The 18811-nt window shown below is 40.4% G+C and overlaps 1 protein-coding gene across 1 annotated transcript in view; it reads right to left on the bottom strand.

Annotated features, from left to right (window-relative positions):
• PAPPA2 (pappalysin 2) overlaps positions 1–18610 on the bottom strand; it is a 405697-nt gene extending 387087 nt beyond the window's left edge. Inside the window, exon 1 of the mRNA XM_054455365.1 lies at positions 18368–18610. The gene's annotated coding sequence lies outside the window, so the exon portion shown is untranslated. The remainder of the gene's footprint in view (positions 1–18367) is intronic.
• Between the last annotated feature and the right edge of the window lie 201 nt (positions 18611–18811).

Raw genomic sequence — 18811 nt, forward strand, 5'->3', positions numbered from 1 at the left:
TCTCTATTTAAAGGAATATAAAATATTGGGTTATTTTCTCAGCCCAGTCAAGATATTACTGGATGACATTTTTCAATTATTTAACTTGTCTGGTGGGATTTTTAGAAAGTAAATATGTCTGGCATTTTTTTTCCATTTCCCATCCTGGAGGACTCCATAAGGACAAAAACGTCTGTAGCCAGGGTTATTCCCAGGTATCAGGAGGACAAAGTGAAAGCACATAGGGTTCTCAGTGCTTACTAAAGGAGGTAGCCCTCTCTGCCCAGTGTAGACCTTCCTCCTGTAAGGATGCACTGAGGCCAGTAACAACTTATGTTAGGCCAAGAGCAGAGAACCTGGGCTTCTTCTTTTCAGTAACACTCCATTAAAAACTCCTCACCTATGCTAGGCTTTTGTTTATTTGTAAGCCAAGTCATACTCACACACACACATATGTAATCATCCATTCATTTCACAAATATTTATTGACCACCTACTCTGTGCCAGCCAGGAGCAAATGACAGTGTGGCTTTCTCACCATGGGAAACCTATTGCACTTGTTTCAGATGAGCCATGTACCCCAGGAACAGTTTTACAACATAGCATTTGTGTACTGTGCTTGCTGTGTAAATTCATTCTGTGTTAATTATCAATATAAAAAATATAAAAAACACACAAAAAAACAAAATTTCTCTTAATACCACCAACCAACAATGACCACCGCTTATATTTGATTGTATTTTATTCTATTTTTGTATTTAGTTTTAATTTTAGTTGCTTTATAAAGAGGTATTCATACTGTACATACAATTTTATATGTTGCTTGTTTTCCCTACTTATCAACACAACATATGACTTTTCCCAGTAATAATCTCTGGGACTTGAAGACACAGGTATTTCTAGAGCAATGACAAGTCACCAAATAGTTCCTATGGCTTATTCATTCACAATTCAGGTTTGAAAACAATCATATTTTCTGGTAACCTCTTGCTCATATTTTATACTATACAAATTTAAGGAGTTGACAATTTTAGCTTTTATATGAAGCAATGTAATAATTATGGAACCTGTAGTAAGTGTGTGAGTCTTGGATAGGAACTAAATGTCCTCATTTCCCTCTAATCCCTGAAGTCTCCTGCTGGGCATCCTTTTAAGTTTCTCTGGATACCACCATTTCCTGCTGGACTCTGTAGTCTCCGAGTGGGCACTGCCATCACCACCATTGTGCCCAAAATATCTGATAGAGTATGGCAGAGACCACAGAATCACCAAAACATCCAGCTCATTTACTACATTTCCCTGCCCTCTCGCAGTTAGGCAGCCATATGACCAGCGCTGGCCAATGAGCTATGGATGGGAAGGATGTGTGTCACTTCCAGGCCAGGTCAATGTGGAACTCTTGAGGTGTCTCTCTGATCAAGAAGACTATGTGTTCCAGATAGTAATAATCAAAAAATAATAGAGCCTTCATCAACCTAGGACCCCAGTGACTGAGGTAATGAAGCCCACACCAACTTACCTTGGACGTGTAAAGTAAGTAAAAAATAAGTCACTGGGAATTGACACTTGTTACTGCATCATAACATGGCCTATTCTTACTACTAGACACAGCTTTTAGGGGAATCATTTAAAAGAATGAACTAAAACATTTTTATCTATAGCCAATGCCCTCTATTGAAATAAAATATGAGGTAAACAGAAGTAATACATACTTTACGGTTTTCAGAATTCTAGCCACCTGTTCCAAAAATTCCATCAAATATCAGAAGTCTATGGTTGATACGGCTTAGGCTTACTGGATGTTTCACTTACTTACCACTCTGATCCTAAGTACAACACATATTCAAAAGTAGGTAAAACACAATGAGATTAGAAAATGGGCAAAAGACTGGAACAGAAACCTCACCAAAGAAGATAGAGATGGTAAATAAGCATATGAAAAGATATTCAACATCATATGTCATTCAGGAATTGCAAATTAAAACAGCAATGAGATACCACTACATACCTATTCAATGACTAAAATCCAAAACACTGATAATGCCAAATGCTGGAGAGGATGAGGAGCAATAGAGGCACTCACTCACTGATGGTAGGAATACAAGATGATACAGCCACTTTGGAAAACATTTTTGAAGTTTCTAACAAAACTAAACATACCCTTACCATACAATCCAGCAATTACATTTTTTTGGTATTTACCCAAGTGACTGTAAAACTTACGTCTACACAAAAATGGGCACACAGATGCTTATAGCAGCTTTATTCACAATTGCCAAAATTTTGCAGCAACCAAGATATCTCTCAGTAAGTGAAATAAACTATGATAAATCCAGACAAGGGGTATTATTCAGTACTAAAAAAAGAAATGGGATACCAAGCCATAAAAGACATGAAGGAAACTTAAATGCATGTTACTAAGTGAAAGAAGCCAATCTGAAAAGGCTGTATATTGTGTGATCCCAATTATATGATATTCTAGAAAAGGCAAAACTATACAGTAAAAAGATAAGTGGTTGTCAGGGGTTAGAAGGACAGGGGTTAGAAGGAGGGAAGGATGAGTAGGTGGAGCATAGAGAATTTTTAAGGCAGGGAAATTATTCTGTAGGATACTATAATTGTGGATACATATCATTATGAATTTCAAAATCTATAGAATGTAAGCACCAAAAGTGAACCCTAATATAAACTATGGGCTTTGTGTGATAATGATGTGTCATTGTAGGCTCTTCAATTGTAACAAATGTTTTGCTCTGGGGTGAAATGCTGACAGTAAGAGAATTGGCACGTAAGTGGGGAAAGGGAGTATACAGGAAATCTCTGTGCCTTGTGCTCAATTTTGCTATTAATGTAAAATACCTCTAGAAAATAAAGTTTATTTGAAATTTTTGAAACAAAAATCACAAAAAGTAGAGACAAATGCAGACAGAAAATTTAAAAATGTAACCCTTAGTAATCATATTGGTGGTAGTACTACTAATATTAATGTTCTGAAACTGTTATGTTTGTGAAAACCTATCACACAAAAGTTGTACTGGAAGTTTCAAAATGAGCTCATCAAGTTATTTTTTATCTAAAAATATATAGATATTTTCTAGCTGTGCCCACTGAAAAGACCTAGAAACAATGATCAACACAATCGGGATAAACATGCTTTGTGCCTAGATTACGGCTTGTAAGTACCATTTCCCATGAAAAGAAACCAGAGATTCTTGAAGAAATGGCAGATTCCATGTTTGGGGCAGAAAATATGTAAGATGAGCCTAGACTGACTTGTCATATGAGATAGCAAAGAAGCTATTAAAGACTACTAGGATCATGTGAAAAGGATTCAAATGTCAATGAAAGAAGCTCTCATTGGTCAAAGATGGGACAAATTGAGCTACATAAAGATAATGATTACAATGGCTTGAAACCCACCAAATATGTTGAATACATATAGGAACACATGGATACATGAGTTCATAATAATTAAGATAAAAATTAATCTTTGGAGGGTAATAGGAAACATTCAATACCTTGAAAACGATTGAATAAAAGAATCAAGCCTTTATTGGCCTTTCCTATATGAATTGTAACACTGATAAATCAAATAATAGATGAAGAGATGAGTCTTTTTAAAAAATATTCCAACAAACAAGTAGAAAAGAAATAATATGTGATAATACTCTGCAGCCCACAATAAATTAATGGATCTAGGCATTGAGCAATCAATATCTGCCGAGTCACAAAGAGAGACAACCAGACGTTACATACTTTCTAATGTGCCACCCATATCCTTGCCAAAGAGATAGACTCTGAGTTTCATCAAGCCTCCAAATCCAGCTGCCAGTTCACAGGAAATACAGAGGCTGGAGGAAATGCCAAATCACATCAGGAGTGTCCAATCTGCAACATCCGGCCTACAAGAAACTCTACAGGTCAAATGCCCTGAGTAACAGATATGTTGTACAGAAAAGAGAAGTTTGGAGGGGAAAACTGTAGGTTTAAAGAGATTGAAAGGATATATCACAAGATTTTTAAATAGATAAAAATAACTATAGTGTTTAAGGATGTCACTTGGGTGGTAAAACCACAACTAAAGCTGTGGTGAAAGAAAAGTGATTTTTATGGAAGTCAGTATATTACTTTCATGGGGAGGGAGGCAGAAATTGCAATTGGGACAAAACACATGGAGGGCTTCTGATTCTGCTGACCAAGTTCTGTTTATTTATCTAGTTGATGGTTAACAGAGTGCTTGCCTTATAACAATCCATTAAGCCCTACACTTGTTTTGTTTGGTTTTCTATATTTGTGTTTTATTTTATAATTTTTTAAAAAGGCTTTAAACTTTAAAAACACACAGACACACACAGTGTGTTGGGGTTTCTGGATAAGCTTCACAGGGGTAGTATAGCCTGAATTCAGTCTTAAATGGCAAAGCAAATGAGAGTTGGGAATGAAAATTTAATTGACTTAGAGGGAAAGGAGTCCCTCTGAACCCTGCATGAGCTACTCATCCTTCTGGTGGCAGCACCTCAAATCCCTCAGGCCCAAGACAGTCAAGCTCAGAATCCACCGTAATTTTCCTCCACTGAGCTTTGCTATTTTTTCACTTCCCCCATATGGGTTCTTGTTGTACCAAGTAACAAACATTTCCCTTCCCATGTTCTTCTTGATTTAAGGCATGAATCCCACTCAAAGAGGCATATCACAAGCTATCACCCACCATCTGTAAAAGCTAGAGAAGACAAACCCCGGGTCCTAGAATCAATGGCTCCTTCACATTCTGAGGATGTGCTATTTGACCCGAGAAACCACTGGGGACTTGGAACTAAAGCATAGGGCCAGCTTTTGCTCTCTTTCAACCTAAAACTTTTTAAAAAATCCACTGACCCAAAGCAGTGGTCCCCAGATTAGAAATCAGCCCCAGCCACGATTAGAAGAGACGCCACTTGGAAAAGGCTGGGGCAAAGCTGATAAGCACAAAGTATTCTTGGAATTGTTGTGTTGTTTTTAAAATGATAGTGTTTTTATTTCACATTTTTGTTGCTTCTTGTCCATTTTCACTGGGAGTTGAGTATTTCTCTGAATTTTCTTTTTTGTTGCCCTCAGGGAGATGGGGCCTTTCTTCAGGAAAGCATTCTTTCCTCCAATTAGTTCTATTTTCCTTCTCTAGGAGTGTTCCATGCAGCCTAGAGTCAGCCTAACTTCTGGCTGGTGTCTACTGGCCTGATCATTCCTCTCCCCTGGATTGAGAACATGTCCTTCTGATCTGCCTTTCCAGCTTTTAGGTCTAGAAAGGCTAGGTGAAAAATGTGGATGAATGTGGAGTCATCTTCACCAGGAACTAAGGGAAGGAGACTGTTTTACACAACTGTCCATTGAGGTGAAGACAGAGGTGAGAATTCTTACCTTTTTGTCAATGTGGCCTCTGAGAAGCAGAGAAATAGCTGAAAATAGATGCCCACCAGGGGAAAAAGAGAGTTAGCCCAAGTTGCTTATTCTCAGTGTCCAGAGTTCTTGGCTTAATTCTGTGATTGTGTGAGTGAGCCCCACCAGTAAATCCTGGACCTTCACCACTGTGAACCTTCTTGCTTGGAGATGGAGGCAGGTGATTTTTATTGACGTATTAGTGTGAATTTCTGTTACTATTTGCATTTGGAGACTTAACTAAACTGAACGTTTTGTTTCCTGTTACAGAAATTCCATCATGTTTTCCGGACAGTATTTTGGAAGGCAAAGTCCCTTCCTCGACCCCATAAAAATCCCTATCAAGTTGTTGGCAGCTTCCTCTGCAGAGGCATGTAAGGAGTATCAACGCGGAATGGGGACCAATGGCCAGCAGTACACATTTCAGCCCACAATACACATTTCACACGCTAGAGTGAGCAAAGAGCTCAGGGAGCCACGTGTTTGTGGCCCTGGAATGTGTACTGTGGGCTGTGGTGAAGTGTCTGACGCATCCCAGATGACAACTGATGTGGACCCCTAAGGAGGGAGCAGGGGTGTGAAATGTCTCAGACCTTCCTGTGTCTGGGAGGTGAGAGCAGAGTCTTGCTATAAAACAATCCAGAACTTTGGTCCAGCGGATGTTATCAAAAGCAGTCACTGAGGCCAGTTGCCAATAAATACCACAGTCAGGTTTCTTTGCCTTTTCTAGTGGGAGCTGTTCTCCCCAACTGGATGAAAATTATGCAACTGCTCACTTAATTCTGAAAGACAACGAGCACTTCCCAAGGCATCACCCAAGCTGCGTTCCCCATTTCTTCCCATGGTGCTGTTAATCCTGGGCCATTTTCCATGTTCCACTCACAGGCATGTTGGTGGGGTACTAGAGGGGTGTGTGTGTTATAGCGTGTGCCTGGATTTCATGTTCAGTGGCACCCCACCCACTCACTCTCCCAGAAACAGAAGAGAAAGCAAGGTGAGGGAGAGAAGAAGGGACTAGTGCATTTAATAGGTACCAGAGAGTGATCAGAAACTGTTTTTTCTGGTAGAAAAGTATTTTTCCAACAATTAGGCTTAAGAGAAAGCCACAAAGACCTGAAGAAGGAAAAGCATTTTCTTACCCAAAAGACTTGGGCTTATCAAGGAAATTGAAGCAGCAAAAAACATTAGTTATTGAGACCAATGCTCTTCCTTTCACGTTGGCTGCCACTATGCAAGCGACTGAGTGTATGAAAGCATTGCAAATATTTGGAGACAGGATAGGATGGCAGTTAGCAACAGAGCTTGAAGTTGGAAATTCCAGGCTTGAATCCTGATTCTTCCACCTACCAGCTCTTACAAGTTACTAACATCTGGTGAGTGTTTAATGAAATGATGCATTTGAATTGCCAAAAACAGTACCAGACAGGTAGTATATGCTCCATAAACATAGTATTCTTATTTATTGAGATAAAACATTTTAAAGGATATATGTCCCAAAGAACAAAGAGAAATCTTAGCACGGATCAACATTCCTCTGTCAGGGAAACTCTTCTTGAGAAAGGGCACACCAGGAAGCAAGACGGGGAAAGGAGATAGGTACCTAAGTGGCCAAGTCAACCCCTGTGACCAATGACTAGCAGCTTTTAAAATCAATGTGTGCCTTCACATGAAAGATAAGGGGGCATGAGGGTACACAGAGAGGGCCCTGTGCAGAAGATGCTGCACTCACACCTGCCTCTGAACCCCCTGATTCTTTCCATGCCCACCTCACATGCAGGAGGGCTAGAGCTGATCTAGGTGAGTGAACCTCCCTGACCACTTTGCCAGTGCTTAGCTAGGAGGAATAGAGAAGAGATGGGACCATATACCTGGAAAGGTATCCATAAAGAGTTGGCAATGAGAATTTGCTCAGTTGATTGATGTGGCTGCCTTCCAAACTGATACCCCCTCCCTAGTTTTGGGTGGACCTAATAAGAAGATTTGCTTTTCCTGGTGCTGGTTAAACACCCAAATGCTCTTCCCACATCAACAAAGCCCTTAACTGAGTACAAAGGAAAAACTCAGTCTGAAGCTCTCCCATGAAAAGGATTTTGAGGGAGGAATGTCAGAGCCCAAAGGCATCCAGGATGGAAGAATCTCAGAGGCCCGTGTTAAACATCACCTTCCTCTCTGGTGCTTACTCACATAGTACAAATGTGAATTCAGCAAAACTAAGCTACTTGAATCCACAAACCTTGAGACAAATGGAGTTTTGAAATAGTGCTCCTTTTTGGATGGTCCCCGTCTATTGCATTTTGTCCACTTATAATGGTCACCCTTGATCTCACACCCTTTACTGCCTCTTACTCTCCCCGGCCAGTCCCTCTTAGGTCTCTGCACACAAATGCTGTTCTTCATCTATTTATCAAATCCACTGTACAGAGAGTGTCTTGATTTAATCTGCATTTTCAGCACCTAACACAGTTCCTGGTACATTGTAGTGGCTCCACAAATACTCATCAAATGGATTCATGAAGTACCAATTATGTGTCTAGCATCTCAGTTATGAGGCCCAATTGAGAAAGTGGTTTGTACTGAAGTGCCAAACCTAGCTCCCCAAATTAGTGACCTTATAAACTGACAGATAGGAAGTATAACTTGGGACCATTTGTGAAACAGAGTGAAGTTAGCTGGCTCCACTGAGAATTGAACCAATCACCTTATACTCACTAGCAACTGGCGCTGTCAACTGACTAAATGAGGCATCCACTGCCACTGATTCAACAAACAGCTGAGGTGACAAGACTCTCTTCCTTGCCCCAGAACCCAACCTTTTTACATAGAGTCTTCCTAATGTGAAAGCAGTTTTTCAAAGTTCAGATGGGGAAGCTGAAACTGACCTCCCACAAGGCAAGTGCTATACTCTGTTTCCAACAAATGCAACATGCCAACACTTCTAACAATGAGAATAAAAACTCAGAGAAAAACAACTGAAAAGAAAAGGAGGAGAAAAGCTCCTCAGCTTGCTTGAACTTACAATAATGTGCCACATAACGTTTCTGTCAACAATGGACTGCATAAACAACAGTGGTCCCATGAGATTATAATATTATATTTTTACTATTCTTTTTCTATGTTTGGAGGTGTTTAGATACACAAATATCATTGTGTTGCAACTGCCACAGTATTCAGTACAGTAATATGTTGTACAGGTTTGTAGGCTCAGTAGGCTATGCCATAAAGCCTAGGTAAATAGTAGGCTACACAGTGTAGGTTTGTGTAACTGCACCCTATGATGTTCACATGACCATGAAATCACCTAACGATGCATTTTTCAGAACATATTTCCATCATTAAGCGATACATGACTGTTTCGCAGAATGGTTGGAGCTCCCATATGGTCTCAGAGCTACAAAATACAATTTAGGATTTCTATGCAAAACAGGTGAGCCTAACACCAGAATTTCACTGTGGAGTCCCGGAGGGAAGTTGCCCTCAGCTCTGGAAACTCTTTTTCTCCCTCCATGTTGCAGGGAATTTTTGGCTTTCCAAGATGAAAAATCCCCTTTTGCACTGATTTGACCTTCGGTCTGTGCTGTGACAGATACACAGGGCCACCCCTAGGTGGGGTTTATAGCCCATGGCAAACCACATTGTTGTTCTCTGCACCTAGAAAGCCTTCATACCTCTCTCTGCTGCACAGACTCTCATTCAAGGCTCACTCTCTTGATGAGACCTTCCCTGATTTCTAAAGCACTCATAAGATTCCTTCTTTTCTGACTCCCTGTAATATGTAAGTATGGTTCCTCTTTATCATACCATTTGGAACTTAGTCTCTTTTCATCTCACATAATATACTAATATTAATATTTAATATGATAACTTACTTGACCCAGGGAGGCCTGAATGTACCTGGAGGTAACTACTCATAAATTAGAATTGGAAGGACCCTAGCCAATCAGACGATGGTGCTTGAAATTTTATCATTAGAATTATAGAAAGAGAATCAAAAATGACTGCACATTACTCACTCAGTCCAACCTCTTGCCTAGCACAAGAATCCTTCCACAGCAGCTTGTCCGATGTTCATTTGGCCTTTGCAGCAATTTTTCCAATTACAGGAATTTCATTTTCTTTGCAATAATTCATTCCCATATAGGACCTCATTAAGCTTCTATATGAAGTTTCTATATAGAAAATAATTCTTCAAGTTTGAAGAATTACTAAAGGTAATACCCTTCATCAGAGATAACATGTTAAACACGCATGTATTATCTGTCACTTGACCTAATTCTGCATGTTGCCTAATACATTTTTTAAAACCTAAGACATTTAATAGATAACTAATTTATAGATAACAGAAAAAGTGGAGCACTCTGATAGGCGAATGAACAAAAAGTCTGATAAGACAACTTATAAAAGACGTGATATACATGAACAGAAAACCAGATACCACATGTTCTCTCAAGAGGAAGCTAAATGATGAGAACACATGACACAGAGAGGGGAACAACACACACTGGGGCCTATCGGAAGGTGGAGAGTGGCAGGAGGGAGAGGATCAGGAAAAATAACTAATGGGTACTAGGCTTAATACCCGTGTGATGAAATAACCCGTGCAAAAAAAAAAAACCCACGACACAAGTTTACCTATATAACAAACCTGAACATGTACTCCTGAACTTAAAAGTTAAAAAAAAAAAAGAATGGGAGGGGAGGAGCCAAGATGGCCGAATAGGAACAGCTCCGGTCTACAGCTCCCAGCGCGAGCGACGCAGAAGACGGGTGATTTCTGCATTTCCATCTGAGGTACCGTGTTCATCTCACTAGGGAGTGCCAGACAGTGGGCGCAGGTCAGTGGGTGAGCGCACCGTGCGCCAGCCGAAGCAGGGGCGAGGCATTGCCTCACTCGGGAAGCGCAAGGGGTCAGGGAGTTCCCCTTCTAGGGGTGACAGACGGCACCTGGAAAATCGGGCCACTCCCACCCGAATACTGTGCTTTTCCGACGGCCTTAGGAAACGGTGCCCCAGGAGAGTATAGCCTGCACCTGGCTCAGAGGGTCCTACGCCCACGGAGTCTCGCTGATTGCTAGCACAGCAGTCTGAGATCAAACAGCAAGTCGGCAGCGAGGCTGGGGGAGGGGCGCCCGCCATTGCCCAGGCTCGCTTAGGTAAACAAAGCAGCCTGGAAGCTTGAACTGGGTGGAGCCCACCACAGCTCAAGGAGGCCTGCCTGCCTCTGTAGGCTCCACCTCTGGGGGCAGGACACAGACAAACAAAAAGACAGCAGTAACCTCTGCAGACTTAAATGTCCCTGTCTGACAGCTGTGAGGAGAGCAGTGGTTCTCCCAGCACGCAGCTGGAGATCTGAGAACGGGCTGACTGCCTCCTCAAGTGGGTCCCTGACCCCTGACCCCCGAGCAGCCTAACTGGGAGGCACCCCCCAGCAGGGGCAGACTGACACCTCACACGGCCAGCCAGGTACTCCAACAGACCTGCAGCTAAGGGTTCTGTCTGTTAGAAGGAAAACTAACAGAAAGGACATCCACACCAAAAACCCATCTGTACATCACCATCATCAAAGACCAAAAGTAGATAAAACCACAAAGATGGGGAAAAAACAGAGCAGAAAAACTGGAAACTCTAAAAACCAGAGTACCTCTCCTCCTCCAAAGGAACGCAGTTCCTCACCAGCAACGGAACAAAGCTGGACGGAGAATGACTTTGACGAGCTGAGAGAAGAAGGCTTCAGACGATCAAATTACTCCGAGCTACGGGAGGATATTCAAACCAAAGGCAAAGAAGTTGAAAACTTTGAAAAAAATTTAGAAGAATGTATAACTAGAATAACCAATACAGAGAAGTGCTTAAAGGAGCTGATGGAGCTGAAAACCAAGGCTCGAGAACTACGTGAAGAATGCAGAAGCCTCAGGAGCCGATGCGATCAAATGGAAGAAAGGGTATCAGCCCTGGAAGATGAAATGAATGAAATGAAGCGAGAAGGGAAGTTTAGAGAAAAAAGAATAAAAAGAAACGAGCAAAGCCTCCAAGAAATGTGGGACTATGTGAAAAGACCAAATCTACGTCTGATTGGTGTACCTGAAAGTGACGGGGAGAATGGAAACAAGTTGGAAAACACTCTGCAGGATATTATCCAGGAGAACTTCCCCAATCTAGCAAGGCAGGCCAACATTCAGATTCAGGAAATACAGAGAACGCCACAAAGATACTCCTCGAGAAGAGCAACTCCAAGACACATCATTGTCAGATTCACCAAAGTTGAAATGAAGGAAAAAATGTTAAGGGCAGCCAGAGAGAAAGGTCGGGTTACCATCAAAGGGAAGCCCATCAGACTAACAGCGGATCTCTCGGCAGAAACCCTACAAGCCAGAAGAGAGTGGGGGCCAATATTCAACATTCTTAAAGAAAAGAATTTTCAACCCAGAATTTCATATCCTGCCAAACTAAGCTTCATAAGTGAAGGAGAAATAAAATACTTTACAGACAAGCAAATGCTGAGAGATTTTGTCACCACCAGGCCTGCCCTAAAAGAGCTCCTGAAGGAAGCGCTAAACATGGAAAGGCACAACCGGTACCAGCCACTGCAAAATCATACCGAAATGTAAAGAACATTGAGACTAGGAAGAGACTGCATCAACTAACGAGCAAAATATCCAGCTAACATCATAATGACAGGATCAAATTCAAACATAACAATGTTAACTTTAAATGTAAATGGACTAAATGCTCCAATTAAAAGACACAGACTGGCAAACTGGATAAAGACTCAAGACCCATCAGTGTGCTGTATTCAGGAAACCCATCTCACGTGCACAGACACACATAGGCTCAAAATAAAAGGATGGAGGAAGATCTACCAAGCAAATGCAAAACAAAAAAAGGCAGGGGTTGCAATCCTAGTCTCTGATAAAACAGACTTGAAACCAACAAAGATCAAAAGAGACAAAGAAGGCCATTACATAATGGTAAAGGGATTAATTCAACAAGAAGAGCTAACTATCCTAAATATATATGCACCCAATACAGGAGCACCCAGATTCATAAAGCAAGTCCTGAGTGACCTACAAAGAGACTTAGACTCCCACACATTAATAATGGGAGACTTTAACACCCCACTGTCAACATTAGACAGATCAACGAGACAGAAAGTCAACAAGGATACCCAGGAATTGAACTCAGCTCTGCACCAAGCGGACCTAATAGACATCTACAGAACTCTCCACCCCAAATCAACAGAATATACATTTTTTTCAGCACCACACCACACCTATTCCAAAATTGACCATATACTTGGAAGTAAAGCTCTCCTCAATAAATGCAAAAGAACAGAAATTCTAACAAACTGTCTCTCAGATCACAGTGCAATCAAGCTAGAACTCAGGATTAAGAATCTCACTCAAAACCGCTCAACTACATGGAAACTGAACAACCTGCTCCTGAATGACTACTGGGTACATAACGAAATGAAGGCAGAAATAAAGATGTTCTTTGAAACCAACGAGAACCAAGACACAACATACCAGAATCTCTGGGATGCATTCAAAGCAGTGTGTAGAGGGAAATTTATAGCACTAAATGCTCACAAGAGAAAGCAGGAAAGATCCAAAATTGACACCCTAACATCACAATTAAAAGAACTAGAAAAGCAAGAGCAAACACATTCAAAAGCTAGCAGAAGGCAAGAAATAACTAAAATCAGAGCAGAACTGAAGGAAATAGAGACACAAAAAACCCTTCAAAAAATAAACGAATCCAGGAGCTGGTTTTTTGAAAGGATCAACAAAATTGATAGACCGCTAGCAAGATTAATAAAGAAAAAAAGAGAGAAGAATCAAATAGATGCAATAAAAAATGATAAAGGGGATATCACCACCGATCCCACAGAAATACAAACTACCATCAGAGAATATTACAAACACCTCTATGCAAATAAACTAGAAAATCTGGAAGAAATGGATAAATTCCTCAACACATACACCCTCCCAAGACTAAACCAGGAAGAAGTCGAATCTCTGAATAGACCAATAACAGGCTCTGAAATTGTGGCAATAATCAATAGCTTACCAACCAAAAAAAGTCCAGGACCAGATGGGTTCACAGCCGAATTCTACCAGAGGTACAAGGAGGAGCTGGTACCATTCCTTCTGAAACTATTCCAATCAATAGAAAAAGAGGGAATCCTCCCTAACTCATTTTATGAGGCCAGCATCATCCTGATACCAAAGCCTGGCAGAGACACAACAAAAAAAGAGAATTTTAGACCAATATCCTTGATGAACATTGATGCAAAAATCCTCAATAAAATACTGGCAAACAGAATCCAGCAGCACATCAAAAAGCTTATCCACCATGATCAAGTGGGCTTCATCCCTGGGATGCAAGGCTGGTTCAATATACGCAAATCAATAAATGTAATCCAGCATATAAACAGAACGAAAGACAAAAACCACATGATTATCTCAATAGATGCAGAAAAGGCCTTTGACAAAATTCAACAACCCTTCATGCTAAAAACTCTCAATAAATTAGGAATTGATGGGACGTATCTCAAAATAATAAGAGCTATTTATGACAAACCCACAGCCAATATCATACTGAATGGGCAAAAACTGGAAGCATTCCCTTTGAAAACTGGCACAAGACAGGGATGCCCTCTCTCACCACTTCTATTCAACATAGTGTTGGAAGTTCTGGCCAGGGCAATTAGGCAGGAGAAGGAAATCAAGGGTATTCAATTAGGAAAAGAGGAAGTCAAATTGTCCCTGTTTGCAGATGACATGATAGTATATCTAGAAAACCCCATTGTCTCAGCCCAAAATCTCCTTAAGCTGATAAGCAACTTCAGCAAAGTCTCAGGATACAAAATCAATGTACAAAAATCACAAGCATTCTTATACACCAATAACAGACAAACAGAGAGCCAAATCATGAGTGAACTCCCATTCACAATTGCTTCAAAGAGAATAAAATACCTAGGAATCCAACTTACAAGGGATGTGAAAGACCTCTTCAAGGAGAACTACAAACCACTGCTCAAGGAAATAAAAGAGGATACAAACAAATGGAAGAACATTCCATGCTCATGGGTAGGAAGAATCAATATCATGAAAATGGCCATCCTTCCCAAGGTAATTTACAGATTCAATGCCATCCCCATCAAGCTACCAATGACTTTCTTCACAGAATTGGAAAAAACTACTCTAAAGTTCATATGGAACCAAAAAAGAGCCCGCATCACCAAGTCAATCCTAAGCCAAAAGAACAAAGCTGGAGGCATCACACTACCTGACTTCAAACTATACTACAAGGCTACAGTAACCAAAACAGCATGGTACTGGTACCAAAACAGAGATATAGATCAATGGAACAGAACAGAGCCGTCAGAAATAATGCCACATATCTACAAGTATCTGATCTTTGACAAACCTGACAAAAACAAGAAATGGGGAAAGGATTCCCTATATAATAAATGGTGCTGGGAAGACTGGCTAGCCATATGTAGAAAGCTGAAACTGGATCCCTTCCTTACACCTTATACAAAAATCAATTCAAGATGGATTAAAGACTTAAATGTTAGACCTAAAACCATAAAAACCCTAGAAGAAAACCTAGGCATTACCATTCAGGACATAGGCATGGGCAAGGACTTCATGTCGAAAACACCAAAAGCAATGGCAACAAAAGACAAAATTGACAAATGGGATCTAATTAAACTCAAGAGCTTCTGCACAGCAAAAGAAACTACCATCAGAGTGAACAGGCAACCTACAAAATGGAAGAAAATTTTTGCAACCTACTCATGTGACAAAGGGCTAATATCCAGAATCTACAATGAACTCCAACAAATTTACAAGAAAAAAACAAACAACCCCATCAAAAAGTGGGCGAAGGACATGAACAGACACTTCTCAAAAGAAGACATTTATGCAGCCAAAAAACACATGAAAAAATGCTCACCATCACTGGCCATTAGAGAAATGCAAATCAAAACCACAATGAGATACCATCTCACACCAGTTAGAATGGCAATCATTAAAAAGTCAGGAAACAACAGGTGCTGGAGAGGATGTGGAGAAATAGGAACACTTTTACACTGTTGGTGGGACTGTAAACTAGTTCAACCCTTGTGGAAGTCAGTGTGGCGATTCCTCAGGGATCTAGAACTACAAATTCCATTCGACCCAGCCATCCCATTACTGGGTATATACCCAAAGGACTATAAATCATGCTGCTATAAAGACACATGCACACGTATGTTTATTGCCGCATTATTCACAATAGCAAAGACTTGGAACCAACCCAAATGTCCAACAATGATAGACTGGATTAAGAAAATGTGGCACATATACACCATGGAATACTATGCAGCCATAAAAAATGATGAGTTCACGTCCTTTGTAGGGACATGGATGAAATTGGAAATCATCATTCTCAGTAAACTATCGCAAGAACAAAAAACCAAACACCGCATATTCTCACTCATAGGTGGGAATTGAACAATGAGAACACATGGACACAGGAAGGGGAACATCACACTCTGGGGACTGTTGTGGGGTGGGGGGAGGGGGGAGGGATAGCATTGGGAGATATACCTAATGTGAGATGACGAGTTGGTGGGTGCAGCGCACCAGCATGGCACATGTATACATATGTAACTTACCTGCACATTGCGCACATGTACCATAAAACCTAAAGTATAATAATAATAATAATAATAATAATAAAAGAAAAAAAAAAAGTTTTAAAAAAAAAAAAAAAAAAAGAATGGCATGGGTCAGGATAGGCATGAGGTTACAGTAGAAAAGAAATAATAAAAAAAGTAACTTTGTATGAAATACTGAAGAATGAATAAATTTCAGAGTTTTTGCAGCTTTTGAAAAAAAACAGGTGATATATGTGCCCAATAAATATAGGAAAAAATGTGTCTAATCTAACAAGTAATCAAATAAACGTTGTCACCTGTCATCTTGTACAACCACTTTGAAAAATAAAAAATAGCCAGTATAGGGAGACTTGTGAAATAGCGTCTCCCATTCACTACTGGTGAGAGTAAAAGTTGTTGCAGTCTTCTGGAAATGATTTGCATGTGTGTCATGCCTCTCCATACCCTTTTAACCAGTCATTTTGCTTTTTGAAGTTTATCCTAAGAAAATAACCGCAGAAGCAGACAAAGATTTATATATAGGGATGTTCATCCAAGTGGCATTTATCACAGCAAAAAATTGAAAACAACTTAGATGTACCCCAAAAAATGGGAAGGAAGAAAATATGTCATGGCACATCCATGTGACAGAATGCAACAAACACAGAACACCATGTTTTGGAAATTATTTTATGTCTTGGGAAATAGCAAATATGCAATTTTAAGTAAAAATGCAAGATTATAAAATTATATGTGTATTAGAATCCTACTTTTGTTTAAAAATATAGATATGAATAATTCAAAGTGAAAACACCTATCCAGCAATAACCACTATCCAGCCACCTAGCCGGTGATAACCACTGCATATGGATATTGGGATTATGGATTGTTTTATAGTTTCTTCTTCAAATTTTTCTGCATAGTTCTAACTTTCTACAGTAACTTCTATTATTTTTATAATTAAAAAATTATTTATATGATTTGGAATGCTTTACAATGAATTAGTTAAGAAGAAATTCTTCAAACTCCCAGTTAGCTAAGGCAATGTTTAGCAGATAACTATGCAGAGAGCAATGTCCAGCACCTGGAGTACTGCCTAAGCAAAGAGCTGGTGGCAGCTAGAGAGAGTTTGGGAAAAGGCTGTATCTTTTCATCTTTGTATCCTCAACACCCATTATCATACCTCATCTGGACCAGATACATAATTTACAAGGCCTGGTGCAAAATAAAAATTCAGAACTTCTTGTTTGAGAAATATTACAAATTTCAAGATGTTAACAGTGCATTGAACCAAGCACAGGGCCCTCCTAAGTGTAGCGCCCTGTGTGACTACACAGATCCCACACCCATGAAGTGGGCCATACATTGTAGGTGCTCAATAAATATTTGTTGAAAGGAAAGAAAGAATGAGTAGATAGAAGAAATACAAACAGACTTCTGAACTGTGCCCAATGGCAAAACTAGACTCAACAAGATTTGAAATTATGGGAGTGTTCTGTACTCCTACAGGTTAAATTTTTAAAAGAAGAAGAAATTATGGGAGAGTATGAGGTCATAGGCATAAGAAATCACTGTTTCAGAATTTTCCCAGAGAGTTTATATTCAAAATACACTGTCCTGTTGTCCTCAAAAATGTATCTGTTAGATCATAGTCCACAGTTTCTATTTTTGATCTGGACAACATGATCAGTGCATCTATAGAAGAAATAAATATTATCACTTCTGTCTGTTCCAATAAGATATTTGGCTCAGTTATATCCTCCCTCACTGCTTTTGCCTCAACCTACTTTTCCTCTCATAACCCCAAGCTTAGCAATAGAACTCTCCCTACCCATCCTTTCCTTCCTGCACCCCACACACACTCATCCTCAGCACTCCCTCTGCCTTTAATGCCAGCCAAGCAGACACTGAACATAAGAAGGTGTCTGCAGAGGATGTGAATAACCCTCATCCTAATCCCCTCCATGGTCTCTCTGCACAGGCCTGGATGAGGCCCAGGAGAACTGGAGTTGCCAGCTCACAGAAGCAGTTGCAGCCTAAAAGAAGACCAGGCAGCCAAAGGTTGTCACTTATCAAAGAAAAATGAGACAATTTGTTACAAGTTATTAGACTGGAGAAACTGAGACATTAAGTGGGAGCCTGACTCTTGGATAGGAACAACGATACTAAAGGGAGATGCTCATCCCCGCGTACAGGGCTGCATCCCAGCCCTCTGACGCCAAAAGAATACAAGAAGTCTAACACCCCCCTGCACAAGCCAAGTTAGCAAACGTCCAGCATCTTGTTCAGTCAGCAGACATGCTATGGTAATAGTAGTGACACCCCCAATACATACCAAATGTTTTGCTCCTTAATCACTGCCACAGACCATTGATACTGCCATTGATACTCGTAGGCTTGGGGAGGTCCCCAAACACCAGTAGGACCTCAATCCTGGCTGGCGTCCAGGCTCTTGACACTGTTGTGAGAAGGAATTTAAGGATGAATTGGAAAATAGTGAAAGTGCAGAGATGTATCACAAAGCAAAAAGTACACACCTGAGAAAAGGGAGTGTGTGCCTATTCAAGAGAGAGAGTCACGCCCAGTGGGGTTCAGGGCTTCCAACTTTATGAGTTTCTTTAGCCAAGAGGTGGAATATTCATGAAGATTCCTGGGTAAAGGTGAACATTTCCTGGAACTGTGGTACCACCCATTTTTACACCAATTTGGGTGTTCCCGGACTATCATGGCACTAGTGGATGTGTGATTTAGTAAGTTAATGAACATATAATGAGGTTAT

The sequence above is a fragment of the Pongo pygmaeus genome, chromosome 1 (assembly GCF_028885625.2).
Source record: "Pongo pygmaeus isolate AG05252 chromosome 1, NHGRI_mPonPyg2-v2.0_pri, whole genome shotgun sequence".
Lineage (NCBI taxonomy): Eukaryota > Metazoa > Chordata > Mammalia > Primates > Hominidae > Pongo > Pongo pygmaeus.